Raw genomic sequence first — 17,513 nt, 5'->3', positions numbered from 1 at the left:
TTTCAATGCCACATAATACAGTGTGGTGAGACAAACAGAAAACATGCAACTTCCAAATTTAAAGCTATATATTTCATCAAATTCACAAGGACACAAACTGATTCACATTTCCAAGTTGTTAATGACACTGAGTTTGAGGTGTGACTTCCTTTCCTATTCCTTGTGAATAAGTCAGTGAAGTTTAATTATTTAATTATTGGACAATTTCAAGATCTTTGACTCTGTCCTGAGTCTACCACTGCCACTAGTGCATTTACCATTAAACAGTATGGCACCTCTTCATAATGACCCAGAAGATGTAAAAGGGGATTGCTCCCAGTTTTTTAGAGAAACTCTGCTTTGAGATGAGTGGTTATGATGAATTGAAGGAAAGAATTTGGACCTTGATATGTAAGAGATATGTGACTGAGAAAATTATTACAACAGGATTCCATTGAATTTTCAAAGTTACTCTCAAATTCTGAATGTAGATGCCTCTTGCATCATCTGTTTAATGTAAGCAAAAGAAAATGGACTGTGTCATGGGAAACAGCCAGTGTAGACTGACCAAGAAGTTAACCTTAATGAACTTCATCAACAGCAACTTCCATAAAAGTAGGTGTATTTACTGGACATCCATCCATCTTTACCTTCAGCAACATGAATAACGTTCTTATATTTTTGATTTGCACTCAGTTTCTATGTAAAAACAAAAAGCCTGTGTAAGTAGCTAGAAATTAAATGAGTAGAAATCTATGCTTGAAATTCAAATAGTGGCATGGGAAAATATTTTTACTGTAGTATATACATCTCTGATGTCTTCAGAGGAAATTGAATAGTATTTTACTGACTAAGATCAAACAATCTGTAATTACCACCCAGCGGCATAAAGTAAAATTGTAGCAAGTAGAGGCAGCATTAAGTTGCATCACATAGGCAGGCTCTATTCTGGTATATGCCCAGGCATTTCCTTGGGGAGCTCACATTGAAAGTGCATCCCACTAGGCATTGTATGGCAAGGTCTTAATTGCCCTTCTCTGCCATGTCTGAGTCTGTCTCTTTTTACATTTGAAGTCTTCAACAAACTTCAAATAACTGGAAAGCAAAACTAGGCAGTTCTGGCTAGTTTAAATGCACAGGATTTATTTTTTCTTTTTCTTTTCCATCTTTTTATAAAATCTGTCAATCCATTATCTATATCAGTGATTATAATATTGTGGATGTACATGAATCTTCTTGGCATAATTCTTATAATCTGAACATTTTATTCTCCTGCATATGAGGTATCAAAATATCTGCATTCCTTGCTGGATAAAATGCAGGTCTTGAGACGGAAAGGACTTTTTTCAGGATCTGACTCCAGCCTGCATTTCCTATGACTCTTCACCTCAGGCCCTAAACTCCAGCCTTAGACAATTATCTTCAATTCCTGAGTATCCAGTATCTTTCGCACCCTTGTGGCTTTGCCAGTGGACTCAAAGTAAATCTTAAGATAACAAGTTTAATCATTCCACTCATCTCTCTTTTTGAACCCTTCAATGGCTTCATTGATGTTGCCCACAGGTGTTTCTTGACCACAGATACGTCTCTAGAGCTATCTTTGGCTACTTCTGTCCATACTGTTTGTGTCCAAGCCATGCTCATTTTCATGCATAGCTGATTATTGCCTCAGGGCCATTAGATGTGGTATTGTCATTGCCTCATAATGCTCCTTCTTCTCTCTTTTCCACTTAGACGATTGTATTATCCTCTAGGCTTTAATATCAGTGTCATTTCCTCAGAAGTATTTTTACCTTCCTCTTCTCTCATCCCCAAATTAAATCTGCTTACCAAACATTGTCATTGTGTTTTTAAAAGACAAATCACCCATAGTTAACCCTTCAAATTTCCCAGCTGAATAAAAAATGCACCCAGGCAGAGACCTTATTATGGTGCCCACTCTCATACTCCAGTATGCAGCATAGGGCCCTGGCCCATGATGGTTTTTAAATTAGCAATTGATGATTGATATGTATTGTTTCTGTTGTCTAGAATCCTACTGTCTGGTGAAATGAATAGCATTTCAAGGTGCAACTCAACTGTCACCTCATTTTAAGAATCAACCCTGAATCCCTCTCTTAGATTTGTGTTTACTTTTTTTTTTCTCCACATCATCTTCGGGGATGGCTTGCTCATGCAGTATGGAGATGACTTGTGCTCATGTCTCCTTCCACATGCCTATCTATGAAGACTATGACTGTGATTCATTCCTTTTACATTGCCAGGATCTAGCATAGCACCTCCCCAGAGTGCACACTAAAACAGTGTTTCTATTAATTGATGAATGATTCTTTTCCAACAATCACATTAAAGTTTCTTTCTCTTTGAGAAAATGGAATAGAAAAAGTGGAGCAAACAAGGACATTGGGTATTGTGGATTTAGTCTGAGCTTTGAGCTTTGCCATTGAGGAGCCAGTGGAAAAAATAATTAACCTCTGTGATATTTAGCTTCCTTATATTTAAGGGAGATGCCAATCATGGCTCTTAAAAATTATAATTAAAGTAGTAAATGTAAAAGGTGTAGAATATACACTTTAACAAATTTTTTTCATTCTTTTTTTTCTTAAATAGTTTATTGTCAAGTTGGTTTCCATATAACACCCAGTGCTCATCCCCACAAGTGCCCTCCTCCATGCCCATCACCCCCCTTCCCTTCTTCCCCACCTCCGTCAGCCCTCAGTTTGTTCTCAGCATTCAAGAGTCTCCCATGGTTTGCCTCCTTCCCTCTCCCCAACTATTTTTCCCCTTCTCCTCCCCCATCGTCTTCCGTTAAGTTCCTCCTAATCCACCTATACGTGCAAACATATGGTATTTGTCCTTCTCTGCCCAACTTACTTTGCTCAGCATAACACCCTCAAGTTCCATCCATGTTGCTACAAATGGCCAGATTTCATTCTTTCTCATTGCCTTGTAGTATTCCATTGCATAGATAAACCACATCTTCTTCTTCTTTTTTTTAATGTTTTGTTTATCTCTGAGAAAGAGAGAGAGAGAAAGCATGAGCAGGGGAGGGTCAGGGAGAGAGGGAGACACAGAATCTGAAACAGGCTCCAGGCTCTGAGCTAGCTGTCAGCACAGACCCTGACGCGGGGCTCAAACCCGCAAACCACGACATCATGACCTAAGCCGAAGTTGGACACTTAACCGACTGAACCACCCAGGCGTCCTTTTTTTTTTTTTTTTTTCTGAATAAACCACATCTTGATCCATTCGTCAATTGATGGACACGTAGGCTTCTTCCATGTTTTGGCTATTGTTGAGAGTGCTGCTATGAATATACACTTTTTAAAAGGACTGATTCTATATATATGGTGTGCATCAGCTTTTGACCAAATTTCTAAAACCATTTGGTATACTTTTAAATATCCTTTTCTCCTAAAGGGGGACTTGGGGGGGAAATGGCTTACTTGAAATTTAAGACTCACTGAACAAAATTCAACAAAACTACCTCTGTTCAGTACAATTATTATGTAATGAGGTCCTGGACTAAACAAGTCATGTTACACAGTGCCTCCACAGGATGACAGACCTGGGGTCATACTGCTTGAGTTTAGATCCTAGATCTGTGACTTTTAAGCTATATAACTTAAGGCAAGCTACTTAACTTCTCCATGTCTCAGTTTTTCATTTGTACATGAAGATAATAATTGTACCCACTTTAAAGCTTTGTGATCAGAATTAAATGGGTTGCAGTTTCCCAAATGGGCCATGACCTTCATCATGGCCAGGCCTTTGTAGTAGATGTTCCTCTACCTCCCCCACTCCTTCATTTAGTCTCAGGTTAGCTATTCCACCCTCTAGGAAACTTTTGACTTTCCAAATTTTTATGGTCCCCTTCTGTGTTTCTACAGGCCCTGGTTCTGACTTTATGCTAATACTTGTACTGGGTACAACTTTATTTCCACAGAACTCCTCTGTAGGTGCCTCTGTAAGTGGCCAGATTTACTTTCTGTGCCCCTGTCACTGCTACTGAGACATGGATATGTTTCAGTCTCAAGGCTGCCGAGAGAGAAAAAAGTCTTTCTCTTTCTCCATACCCACTTTTTTTTCATGCATTGTCTTAAAGAGAACCTAAAGCAGTGCTGCTTGTAACCACATCATATGGAGGTTCTAAGAAAGTATCCTTTGGTGTTTAACGTTCATATCTAGGGACTAGACATGAGTCCATGGAGCCTGCTCAGGCAGACAGTTAGGGCCAATGCCCTGCTATTCTCAGACTCATCTCTCCTCAGTGCCGGTCAGAGCTCTGCCACTGCCTTAAACTTGTTTTTCCAACTCTCTTTTTGCTCAGAATGAATTAATTCCCAGGGAGCTTCACAAATCCTTCATGGAAAGCAATCTCTGGAGATCTCATTTCAACATTTCAATGAACATAACTAGCCTGGTCTGAATCTCAGCAATAGATATTTCCTATATTGAGGCTGAGGTTTCCATTGCACTAACAGCTGAGAAAAATTTCTCCCCTACATATTCTGTGTAGTGTGTGTGTGTGTGTATGTGTGTGTGTGTGTGTGTGTGTGTGTGTTTCTTTTAAGTGTAGGGATTATTTTACATTTCTTACATTGTGATAATATCTATTCTTGCTTTTCAGCCTAATTAAATGCAGCCTCATGTGCAGAAGGCAAATAAGTCAGCTGTAAGAAAAGATGAAATGAGAAGTTAGCCCAAGAGCACACAAAGGCATCAGCAAGTGTGAATATACTTCCCAGAATGGCTCCCATAAAAGTCAAGAAATGGTCCTCCAGGTAATAAAAGTTTAGAATTAGTTACTAGAGCTTCTAAGACCTTAATATGCAATGTAGTCTTTCCTGTTTAGTCAAATATTTCTTACGTATTCTGGCATTTGAATCAAATAATTTCTTGTTTTATTACATTTTAAAAATGCAGCTGAAAGTCATAAAGGAAAGCAGCACAAATTTGTGATGTGTGTATTAAATATCAGTTTAGTGCTCAACACAGCCCACAGTCATTCTCATTTTCCATGGCCATGACCCCATTTACATTCACTCATTTGTCCATTTAATATGTATTGAGCAGCCATAGGCAATATGTTAACAAATGAGCATGGCTGCATTCCAATAAAATTGCATGTATGGCCATTGAAATTCAATTTAATATTCACATATCACAAAATATTTCTCTTTAAGAAGAATATTCATTTTTCTTAAAGAATATTCAAAATTTCAACTTCTAAAAATATGTTAAAAACATTTTTAGCTAATAAATAGTACATTGACAGAAGGTTGGATTTGGCTTATGGATTATAGTTTGCTGACCTCTTGTTTAGAAAACATGGCTTAGGGGTGCCTGGGTGGCTCAGTTGGTTAATCATTTGACTTGATTTTGGCTCAGGTCATGATCTCACAGTCGTCAGATTGAGCCCCACATTGAACGAATCCCAGTGTAGAACCTGCCTAGGATTCTCTCTGTCTCTCTGTCTCTCTGTCTCTCTCTCTCTCTTTGCCTCCCACTGCTTGCATGTGTGCACGGATGTTCTCTCTCTCAAAACAAACAAACAAAACAAACAAACAAAAAAGTAAAGAACATGGGACATGAGTTCCATTAAAGGATGTGTAGGAGTTTTCCCAATAGACTAAGGCATTCTAGATTAGAGAAATAGTGTTTAGCAAAAGTATCAGTAGGTGAACAAGTATGACTCATTTGAAAAGACAAAAATATTATCATTGGCCCTTTGGGTTGGTTGCAGTGGAAGATACATGGAAGGAGCTGGAAGACTTCATGTACCTTACTGGAGATTTGAACTCTATTGAGTAGGCAGTGGGGAACCATTGTGGAATTTGTGTATTTTAGAAAGGTCACTTTAGAAGCAAGGTGAAAAAAAATGATGTGAGCAGTTCTAGAGAAGGAGAGAAAATGAGAAAATTATGTTGGTAGTTCAGTGAAAGATACACAGAACAGGTAATCTATTAGTTCCATTAAATTTTCTGATTTTCTCACATTTGCCATATCCTTTACTGACTCAGGACCACTGCAGATGATACTCCTTTCTTTCTGGATTTTTTTTCTTCTCTTTAATTACTTGACTCCTTCTCATCTTTTAGGTTTTAGTTTTAATATTACTTCTCCAGACAAACTTTCACTGACCCTTCAGCTCAGGATTCACAGCCCTGTAATACACAATAGGATGTTACACTTCTCTGTACCAGTGATCACACCCAGAGTATCTGCTAAATATTGACCTTCTGTGCTACACCATAAGCCATATGTCCACTCTGTATCCCAGTGCCTACTGCACAGTAGATGTTCAGTGAATATTTGCAGTGGTCATGAAGTTGGAATAGAGGATATTTACCAAGAAGAACTGACAGAATTATATGACTGAGTGTTTGATTTAATGGGATAATAAAGGATTAAAGATAATTCCTAGATTTGGGTAACAAAGTGATTGGTGGGACAAGGAGAGATAACAAAGGATAGAAGTCATATTTGAGGCAGGTGTGGGAAGGTTGATCTTGAAGTTCTAGTAGGATATCTGAAGAAACATACTAGGAAATATTTTGTCTGCTTTCTACTAAGCTAATCTGACCATTTTAACATTTGTTCTAGCTATTGCAATAACCTTTGCCTTGGTTTTGTTTTGAACTCTTTCACCCAACATATACTAAGATTTAGAACTCTTTCCCTAAAACATTACTTCTATTATGTTACCCTGCTTCAGAAGTTAAAAGAAGGCAAATTAAGAGTCACCTTTTTCCAACATGGACTCCAAATCCCTTAAACTGATTTCATTTCACTATTTTTTAAATGTTTATTTATTTATTTTGAGAGAGAGAAAGAGAGAGAGAGAGATAGTGAGCAGAGTAGAGACAGAAAGAGAGGGAGAGAGAGAATCTCAAGCAGGCACAGAAACTGATGTGAGCTTCTATCCCACAAACCATAAGATCATGACCTGAGCTGATATCTAAAGTTGGATGCTTAACCAACTGAGCCACACAGGTGCCCCTCATCTCACTATTTTGCCTTATTTCCTTTATTGCCCAACATAAGTATTCTCTGGTTGGACTGGTCATCTCATTTTCCACATTTTCACCATTATCTTTCCTGTCTTTACTTGTTCAATGCCTCTGGAAACAGAATTCTGTCTGTAATTCTCTTTTTGCCCAACAGAGAGCTAATCTTCCTCTAAAAGCCAATTTAATTTCCATTTTTTCCTTGATGATTCCTTGAACAAATTAAATATATAAAACTTGTCCTTTCTTGGTTTGCCTTAATCATGTGGATTATTTCTCTGATAATAATAGCATCTTCCATTTTGGGGTGCCTAGTGTGAGCCAGCCCCTCTTGTGATCTCATACCATCTGTACAACAGATCTTCTGAGTTAGTTATTATTCACTTTTTGGTTTTTTTTTTGTTTTGTTTTTGTTTTTAAGACTATTGGTAATTTATTTTATTATTTTTTTTTTACAAACAGTTTATTGTCAAATTAGTTTCCACATAACACTCAGTGCTCATCCCCACAAGTGCCCTCCTCCATGCCCATCCCCCCTCCCCCCCACATCCATCAGTCCTCAGTTTTTGTCAGCATTCAAGAGTCTCTCATGGTTTGCCTCTCTCCCTTTCCCCCACCATTTTCCCCCTTCTTCTCCCCCTTGTTCCTCTGTCAAGTTCCTCCTAATCCTCCTATACGTGCAAACATATGGTATTTGTCCTTCTCTGCCTGACTTATTTCGCTCAGCATAACACCCTCAAGGTCCATCCATGTTGCTACACATGGCCAGATTTCATTGTTTCTCATTGCCATGTAGTATTCCATGGTATAGATAAACCACATCTTCTATTATTCACTTTTTGAAATATGGAGATTCTGGGGCACCTGGGTGGTTTAGTCGGTTAAGCGTCCAACTTCGGCTCAGGTCATGATCTCACAGTTGTTGGGTTCGAGCTCCGCGTCAGGCTCTGTGCTGACTGCCAGCTCAGAGCCTGGAGCCTGTTTCAACTCTGTGTTTCCCTCTCTCTCTGACCCTCCCCTGCTCATGCTCTCTCTCAGAAATAAATAAAACATTAAAAAAAAAAAAAGAAATACGGAGATTCTAAAATTCAGGAAGTTTAATTTTAACTCTACCAAAGACTTATAGTTGGTAAATATTGACTCCAGGTATGACTATCTACAAAGCCCATACAGCCACTTACTATGTTGTGTGAAAGCAAAGGTGTTTTTGTTTTTGTTTTAATTTAGACTCATGAAATGTGAGGGTGTCACTTTAAATATTTTCTCATAGAGTCAATTTAATGTAATAGGCTCTGGGCTTGGAAGCCTAGGATTTGGATGTCTCTTTCTCAGTTGAATGATCACAAGGAAGCCACAAAGAGTTCTATGACCTTTATCTACTCATCTGAAAAATGAGAATCTAGACTGCTTAAGAAATTAAAAAATGAGATGACTATATGACAATATTTGAAACTGTGAAACAATAGACACTATACAGTATTGTTGTTAGTAGGGGTCTTGAGTAGAATTTCAACATAAATTAAAAGTTTTTGTCTGAAAACATGAAAAGAGCCTAAGTGTCCATCAACAGACGAATGGATCAAGAAGATGTGGTTTATCTATACCATGGAATACTACATGGCAATGAGAAACAGTGAAATCTGGCCATGTGTAGCAACATGGATGGACCTTGAGGGTGTTATGCTGAGCGAAATAAGTCAGGCAGAGAAGGACAAATATCATATGTTTGCACGTATAGGAGGATTAGGAGGAACTTGACAGAGGAACAAGGGGGAGAAGAAGGGCGGAAATGGTGGGGGAAAGGGAGAGAGGCAAACCATGAGAGACTCTTGAATGCTGACAAAAACGGAGGACTGATGGATGTGGGGGGGAGGGGGGATGGGCATGGAGGAGGACACTTGTGGGGATGAGCACTGAGTGTTATGTGGAAACTAATTTGACAATAAACTATTTGTAAAAAATAAATAAATAAATAAATAAATAAATAAATAAATAAATAAATTTTTGTCTGAAAGCGGGAGATGGATTAGGATCTAAAACTTATAGATAAAATGAAGCTGAAGGGAATAAGGAGTTGTCAGTTTAAGCATTCACCAAAGAGAGTAATTTAGGTATTTATTGAGGATCAGTTATCAGGGATAAGACAAAATCAGTGGATGATTTTTAAAAAGTTAAATATTATACATGGTCCATGCTCTCAAGAAGCCATTTTTCCTAAGGCAAATAATGTGTGTGTATATCCTTGTTATATGTGTCTATATGTACAGCATATATAATTAAAATTTTAGAGATATCTATGTAAAGGTATAGATATATAGATATATATGAATTTTATATTTATATATTTAATTTGCTCAGTTTTCTTTACTTAACTCTCTACCTTAGTAATTTTAGCTGCCCTTTTTGCTTTCTTAGCACCTGGTAAAATTGATTATATTTTATATATATTTTACATGTGTGCCTTCAAGAATTTATCATTGTAGTCCTCGCATCTAACCTATCAGTAATTAATTAATGTGATAGGAAAGGGAGGGAAAGAGGCAGGGAGTAAAGGAGGGAAGGAAGAGGAAAAAATCCAAGTCACTTTGTGAACATTTGATTTCTCCTTGGAGATTTTCCCAACTAAGGAGAATTTTCAAATTATAGAGTCACAAGGATTATCTGTCTACATGTCTTCCTTTTCACATGCACACAGATTTTATTGCGAGATCATTGTCCTTCCTGTGGCCTTTTTATATAAAGTTCCATTCTTTGTCCAGCCCACAGTCCTGCTGTTTCATTGTCTAAAATCAATGGCTAACATATCAATTTAATCAAAGTCCAAGTAAAAATATGTTGAATGAATAAATCATAGAAAGCACTATACTAGTCAGTGAAACCCCAAGCTATGCTTTCCTGATTATGGAAACTTTTCAAGGCAGAGAAGGACAGATAACCATATGTTTACACATATAGGAGGATTAGGAAGAGCTTAACGGAGGACCATGGGGGAGAAGAAGGGGGAAAATAGTGGGGGAGAGGGAGGGAGGCAAACTATGAGAGACTCTTGAATGCTGAGAACAAACCAAGGGCTGATGGAGGTGGGGGGGGAAGGGAAGGGGAGTGATGGGCATGGAGGAGGGCACTTGTGGGGATGAGCACTGGGTGTTATATGGAAACCAACTTGACAACAAACTATTTTTAAAAATTAAAAAAGAAATAAAAAGAAAAAAAGAAAAAGAAAACTTTTCAATAATGCTTGACAATAACTCCTAAACTTGTGGTCTAGTAAAAGGAGGTGAGCTGTGGCCTCAAAAAATTTAGGTTTGGAAAGCCTCTTCCCCACTACTAGATCTGTGGCTTGAGGTATGTCACTCAGTGCCTATGGGCCTCAATGTCTCCTTTCTAAAAAGAAGGTAATAATTCCTACCCTGAAAAAGTTTCAAGGAAGATTTAAAACGATGTACATAAAACATATAGCATAATACCTTGGTTATGAAAGAAAAATTTTCAAATATACAAAATGTATAAGTTTTTGTCAAATGAATATTAGAGATATTATGATAATAAATTGCTTAGTAATTTAAAGAAAGACATATGATTAGCTACTAGCAGTGCCTGAAAATATAGTAAGGACATAATAAATATCAATCAATTATTGAACAATGGATATGCATTCCCCAAACACATGAAATGATTAATAAATATTATTTGATGATGATGGTCCTATTGGCCAGATTTTACATCCAATTCATTTCCTTGGTGAGGGGAGTGAAATAGTGATGCACTGGGACATTAGATATGGCCTATCATACTACAAAAAAAACCCACAAAAAAACAAAAACAAACAAATAAAAATAAAGCTATTCTGAGTATCTTAGTGAAATATTACTATTTGTATAATCTGGTGAATAATAGTAAGAGAAAGTCCTTCAGAAATGGTCCTGTTATGTAGGTCTGGTTGAGCTATTGTACAATAGCATAAGTTATATAACGCATCAACACTGTAAGGTTTGAGAGAAACTAAGAAAAAAGTCAGTGCATGCTTGCTGGAAAGTGATGAAAATGATGAGGTGCTGCATACCATTCTCTGCCTGGCCTCGTGAATTACATGTAAGCTAAAAGGGCTAAAAGCTTTTCTCATAGAAAATACTCCCTACTCCTCAGAAAGAAAAATCCGTGTTTTTTAAATTTACCTGGTTAATGTAGGTACGCATTTTTAACTCCCTAAACACACCCTAAAAACTAGTGACTCTGAATTCATAATGAATTCCAGAAATCATCTTTTATTCATAAAATTACTTTCATAAAATCTTTTCCAGGAATTCCTAAAGCATGTTTGATTCTCACTAAGAGAATGAGTCTACCTACCTTCAAAAATCTTGAAAATCTTCTTTATCTTCCATAGCATTAGAAACAACTGAGGTGATCACTGTATAAAAGTGTGCCTATCCATTATTATTTGCTTAGTGTCCCTTCCACTTGTGCACATTGGTTTTCTTTTGGCACACTGCCTATTCTCACTATGATTTAGTTATCACATCACAGTCTATAGGACAGCTGAGCTTAAAACCCTGTCTTTAACTGGAAGCCTAAACCTTTCAGATTCCTTTTTCGTCACTCTGAACAGGGCTGAATTACAGAAATGGAGTAAAACTGATCCTGTTGCACATATTGGCTGTACTTCTTTGGTTTTGGGCAAAAGCCCTCCAAATCCAACCATAGGGTGTCAATGAACTGAGCATCAAAATGTAATTGTAAGAGCCACGGCTTAGGCCACCTGAAAGTATCTGATGTCTATCTTTGGTGAGTTTGCCCATTTTTTAAAAAATAGAGCTACTTTTAAATCCTTCTAGTGTACAACGAGTTCATGTGAGGACAGACCTTTTTTACTTAATACCACACCTTTTCGGAGACTTTAAAGGCTGGAGGCTGGATATGGTTACCTTGTTCATAGGTCTGATAATATCAAATGTTGTTCCAAGATTGATTTGTATTTATGTAAGTGTGGTGTTATAATCTAAATATTTAAACCAATCTTCTGTTTTTGTTTTTGTTTTTTCTTCCCTGAGCTACAAAGCCTATAACCTGGCATGCCATACTGAGACATAAAGAATCTATAGTCACATTACAGGCTTGGAATGTATGCTTAATAATGCATTTCTGGGAGCCTCAAAGGCTTAGCTAAGCTCTACCAGTTAGTTTACAATTTCCTTCTCCTTTTCCCTCCCTTTCTTTCTTCCTTAACATTGTTATTAATCAGAAATGTGTGCTTTATAAATGGTTTCCAGTTTTTTCATTTCTTCTCCCAAGAAACATTTTATGTATGTGTAGTTCTAATCTAATCTGTCTTTTGAGTTTATGAGAAGTACAGTCCCTGAACTAAGAACTTTGGAAAAGGTGGCAAAAACAGGGGAGTAATCTGTTCTAGACATCACTTGTGTAAAATTTCTCCAGGACCCTGACAACTACACACTGAAAATAAAGCAGCAGTCCATTGTCCCTGCCATTTGTCCATATGTCTGTTCTCTGCTTATGGTAAATCATCCTGGAGAAGCCACATAACTTGTCCAGTTGTATTATCATCTATGAAAATTGTCCTTATGAGATAGTTTATTGGGTGCTAGCACTATAATATGAAGAAATATCACAGGAAACATCAGATAATTGAAAGTTTCCCAATTTACCTATAACCATGAGTGCTGTTTTCTACTTTTGGTACTAGAATAAGGAAAGTTAATAATAATAATAATAAAACACTTTTAATAGTAATAGTATTAATGCCACTTAGTAAAATCTTGAGAGTATGCATTTTGCTAGTCATTGTACTAAGTTCTTTCTAATATTCCTTCGTCCCTCTTAATCTTAACATTAACCATATGGAACACTATCTTCATTTTACATATAAAGAAACTGAATAATTAAACATCTCATTAATAGCTAATTAACAGTGGTGACAAAAGTTATGACAGCAATAACAATAATAAGCACTATTTTAGTATATGTGCTGCTGAAGTGAGCATAATAAATACTATTTTAAGAACTTTACACATATTACCCAATTTCATTCTCATTAACAAGCCAATGAGATAGAGTCTAGCATTAGCGACTTTACACATGAAGTAATTGAGGCACAGAGGTTTTTAAAACTCTCCCAAGGGTACTTAGCAAATAAATGGTAGAGCTAAGATTTGGACTCAGGTACTTGGCTTCAATATCAAGGTCACTAAGCCTTGTGCTATACCATCTATCCAGAAGCAAAATATAAATAAAAATAGATATTGTTACTACCCAGCTCATAACAACAACTTCTCATTTACCTTATTTCAATAATAGAACACAGCTGGTATTAGGATAAATAAAATTGTTCACTCCTGGTTGCTGAAGCTAAGCGTGACATAAACAAACCAGCCAGAGAGACAGACCCTTCCAAATCATCCAATATCTCCCCAGTTTTATCACTGACAGTCCCAAATCCCAGGAAACCCTTCAGTTCTAGATAGAACAAGACAAATGGTAATAGTAGTGTGGACCATGAACATTGCTTACCTGGTACCTTAGCTTTGCTCCAACATCAATTTCAGCTGGAGGCTACCATGCAAAGAATTAAGACATCCATCAACGGAAGCTTGGCAAATAAACCATATTCTAAGGCTCTTGTTTTAATATTTAGCAACTTCATAACTTTCAGTATGCCAAATTTTCATGCCTAGAAAGGACTCCATGAACCTGAATTGAGATTAAGAAATTTATCGCTGCTAAGAAAGAAATATACCACATATCCCATCAGTTCTTTCTGATTTTTCCCCCTCTCTACCATACTATGCAAAATCCAACATTTACCAAAGACCTTTATGAAGAGTAAGAGCTGGGAGTCAACAAGGGCTTTCTGTCAAGGGACCCAGAGAGTGGCCTCATCCCTAGATTATCTATAAGAAAAGCATCTCTAACTAATTTGTGTGTGTGTGTGTGTGTGTGTGTGTGTGCGCGTGCGCTTGAAAAAGCCAGTCCTAGCAGCAAATGTTGGAAAACACAAAGATCATGACACATCTTCACCCGGTGAAGTTTTGCAGGAAAGAGGATGGGTATCCTTAACAACATCTGTAATCATTTTTAGTAAAGTCCTACCATCCTGAAAAATAAAATTGAAACAAATTTAAAGAACTATGAAAAATTGTGTTAAAAGAAAACATAGTTGCATTTACATGTTCTCACAATAAGAATGTCTTAGATGCCTATTATATGCCAGACTCTGCTTTAGAAGCTTCGAAGCCCGGGCGGGGGGTGTGCCTGAGTGGTTCAGTAGGTTAAGCATCTGACTTTGGCTCAGGTCATGATCTTGTGGTTCGCAGGTTTGAGCCCTGTGTCAGGCTCTGTGCTGACACCTCAGAGACTAGAGCCTGCTTCATATTCTGTGTCTCCTTTCTCTGCCCCTTCCCTGCTCACTCTCTGTCTCTCTCTCTAAAAATAAAGATTAAATTTCTTTTTAAGTTTAGAATGGGTAAAATAAATAAGATAAAATATGAAGTAAAATGTGCTGAAAGTATTATGTTCAAAGGGCCACAAGACAGAAATTAACTCTGACATGGAAGCCTTGAAGTTGAACTCAGTGTGCTAATGACTAGCACTCTGAAAAGAAAAGTCTTTCTGGCAGAGCAAATGTCATAGGCAAAGGTAAGAAAGTCAACTGGATTCGGTGTCCTGGAGGAATCTCAAATACCTTTCTGTAGATGAGGCAGAGAATGAGATAGAGGGGCTGTAGGTAGGACTGGAAAAACATACTGCTTTTGAAATCGATTTGCTTGATAGGTTTTCACATTTGTCCCAAGAATGGGCATATAGTAATAACTTTATTAATAGTGATACTAAAAAGTTCTTTACTGAGCACTTACTCTGTTGCAGACACTATGCTGTTTACTTTGACTTTCTCTGGTTAGCATAACTAACCTACAGCTATGAAAAGTAAACATATTTTCTAAAATAAAAAATAAAAATTAGTGAGAAGAGTAGCAGTGTTTTAAATTCTTGTAACTTTCCCCAGCTTTATGAAAGATAACTGGCATATAAACTTATGAAAGTTTAAGGTGTACAATGTGATGATTAGATACATATTTATGATTGTCACAATAAGGTTAGTTAACACATCCATTACCTCATAGTTACCTTTTTTTTGTGGTAAGAACTGTTAGCAACTTTCAAGTAAACATACACTATTGTTAACTATAGTTACCATGCTATACGTTAGATCCCCAGTATTTGTTTATCATATAACTGGGATTTTGTACCCTTTGACTACTATCATCCATTGTCTCCACAAAGCCCCACCTCTGGCAGCCGCCAATCCATCATTTCTATGACTTCAGTTTCTTTTTAGATTCTACATATAAGTGAGATCATACAGTACTTATCTTTTTCAACCTGACTTATTTTACTTAGCATAATGCCTTTGAGGTTCATCCATGTTGTCACAAATGACAGGATTTCCTACTTTCTCACAGATAAATAATATTCCTCTGTGTGTGTGTGTGTGTGTGTGTGTGTGTGTGTGACATTTTCTTATCCATTCATCTATTGACGGGCACTTTATTGTAAATAACACTGCAATGAACATGGAGGTGCAGATATCTCAATATAGTGATTTCATTTTTTTGTTTTTTCTTCATTTATCTGTTAACATATGGTTAGATATGGGATTGCTGGATTAAATAATTGTTCTTTTTAAAATTTTTGAGGAAACTCCATTCTGTTTTCCCATAGCAACTGTATCAATTTACATGCCTACAAACAGTGTTTTCCCAGATTGGGGAACAAATTTGCACTCCAGCCCAACTCCTGAACATAGCCCTTCTGGGAAGGGTGGTCACAGATATCCAGAAGCTTCAGAGTACATCCTATGAGGTTTATGGTCAGCAAGACAAGCCAGCAACCATGCCCGACTGTTGCACATACTCTCTGGCCCCAGATAACCAGGGAGCCTGAACAATGATCCTGAACAGCCTCAGAGTATAGCCTATAGTACTATTCAGCCATGGAGTTCAGTCTACCACCCAACCCAACAGTGAAGCTTAGCATACAGCTCTGCCCAACTGCTGAAGAGAGCCTGCAGCCTCATCCAGACAGGGAACCCAGCCAGCGACCCCTTGGAATCATGGAGCATAGCCTGTGACCCCACTCAATCAGGGAGTCCAGACAGCAATCCTGCCTGACTGCAGAACCCAACCATGACACCCTTCACCTGACCTGAGAGCATGGGTGGCCTTGCCCTACTAGAGACCACAATGTCAAACCCTGCCTGCCTACAGATGCTACCAGCTGATCCACCTAGTACTCCAAGCTAACCTGACTGGTTAAGGTCTTTCCTTCCCAACAAACCTATAAAACTTAGTAGAGGAGACTCTGTACTCAAAAGCACATATACCAGTGCAAGGATACAAGGATCACAAAGGATCAGGTAGACATGACACTATCAAAGGAAACTAATAAAGCTCTCATACATGACCCTAAAGATATAGAAATCTATGAACTGTCTGACAATGTATGCAAAAGAATCTTCTTAAATTGAGTGAACCTTAAGAACTATAAGACAACTAAACAGTATTAGGAAAACAAGGCATGAACCAAATGAGAAGTTCAACAAAGAAATAAAAGCAAACCATTATAAAATAAGTAAAAACCAGACAGAAATGCTAAAGCTGAAGAAAACTGAACTGAAGAATTCAATAGAGAGCTTCAATAGCATACTTGGCAAAGCAAGAAAAAATCAATGAATTCAGACAGATCATTTGAAATGACCCAGTTAGGGGGAAAAAATGAAGAAAAATAAAGAAAGCCTACTTCTTTTGATGACATGCTATCAAAAGAAACAATGTATACATTATGGGAATCCTGGAAGGAGATAATAAAAAGGGACAGAAAGTCTATTTAAAGAAATAGATGAAAAGTTTGCAAACTTAGGGAAAGAAGGTGGCATCCAGATTCATGGATTCCCAAATAGGTTGAACTTCTAAAGGGCTATACCACACTTATTATGTAAGCCTCATGGTAACCACAAAAGAAAAACTTGTAGTAAGTAGGTTCACAAAAGGTTATGATAGAGGAGTCAAAGCATACCTTTAGTAAAAGTCATTAAATCACCAAGAGAGACAGCAGAAGAGGAAGCAAAGAACAAAGGATCTACAACCAGCAGAAAATATGTAACAAAATGACAATAGTAAGTTCTTAACAATAGTTGCTTTAAAGATAAATGATTAAATTCTCCAATCTTGCAAATTTCTTTAATGTTTGGCTTAAATAGAGTTGATTCTAATATCTGCATTAGAAATGTGATATGTTGGTTCTGATTGAAGTTTACTTGTCATATATTGGGCCCTATGCTGAATGACAGAAATATGATAAACAAAACAGATATGATTCCTTCATTCACGGAGCCTTTGACCTACTGAGGGATCCAGTCCATCAACCATGATTACGCCAGTAGCTTCCTAACTGCTACTGTAATAATGACTCTGCAATAAAAGCAGAGGGTGCTGGGGGCACCTGGCTCAG

At 37.4% G+C, this 17,513-nt stretch overlaps 1 long non-coding RNA gene across 1 annotated transcript in view; it reads left to right on the top strand.

Moving 5' to 3' along the window:
* Positions 1-4,306: 4,306 nt before the first annotated feature.
* Positions 4,307-17,513, top strand: part of LOC120237081 — a 104,233-nt gene continuing 91,026 nt past the window's right edge. The window contains exon 1 of the long non-coding RNA XR_005529849.1: positions 4,307-4,763. This is a non-coding gene — a long non-coding RNA (uncharacterized LOC120237081). The remainder of the gene's footprint in view (positions 4,764-17,513) is intronic.

Source organism: Hyaena hyaena, unplaced genomic scaffold, assembly GCF_003009895.1.
Source record: "Hyaena hyaena isolate Hyena2069 unplaced genomic scaffold, ASM300989v1 scaffold_170, whole genome shotgun sequence".
Taxonomy (NCBI): Eukaryota; Metazoa; Chordata; class Mammalia; order Carnivora; family Hyaenidae; genus Hyaena; species Hyaena hyaena.
This window is presented reverse-complemented; position numbering and strand designations above follow the sequence as displayed.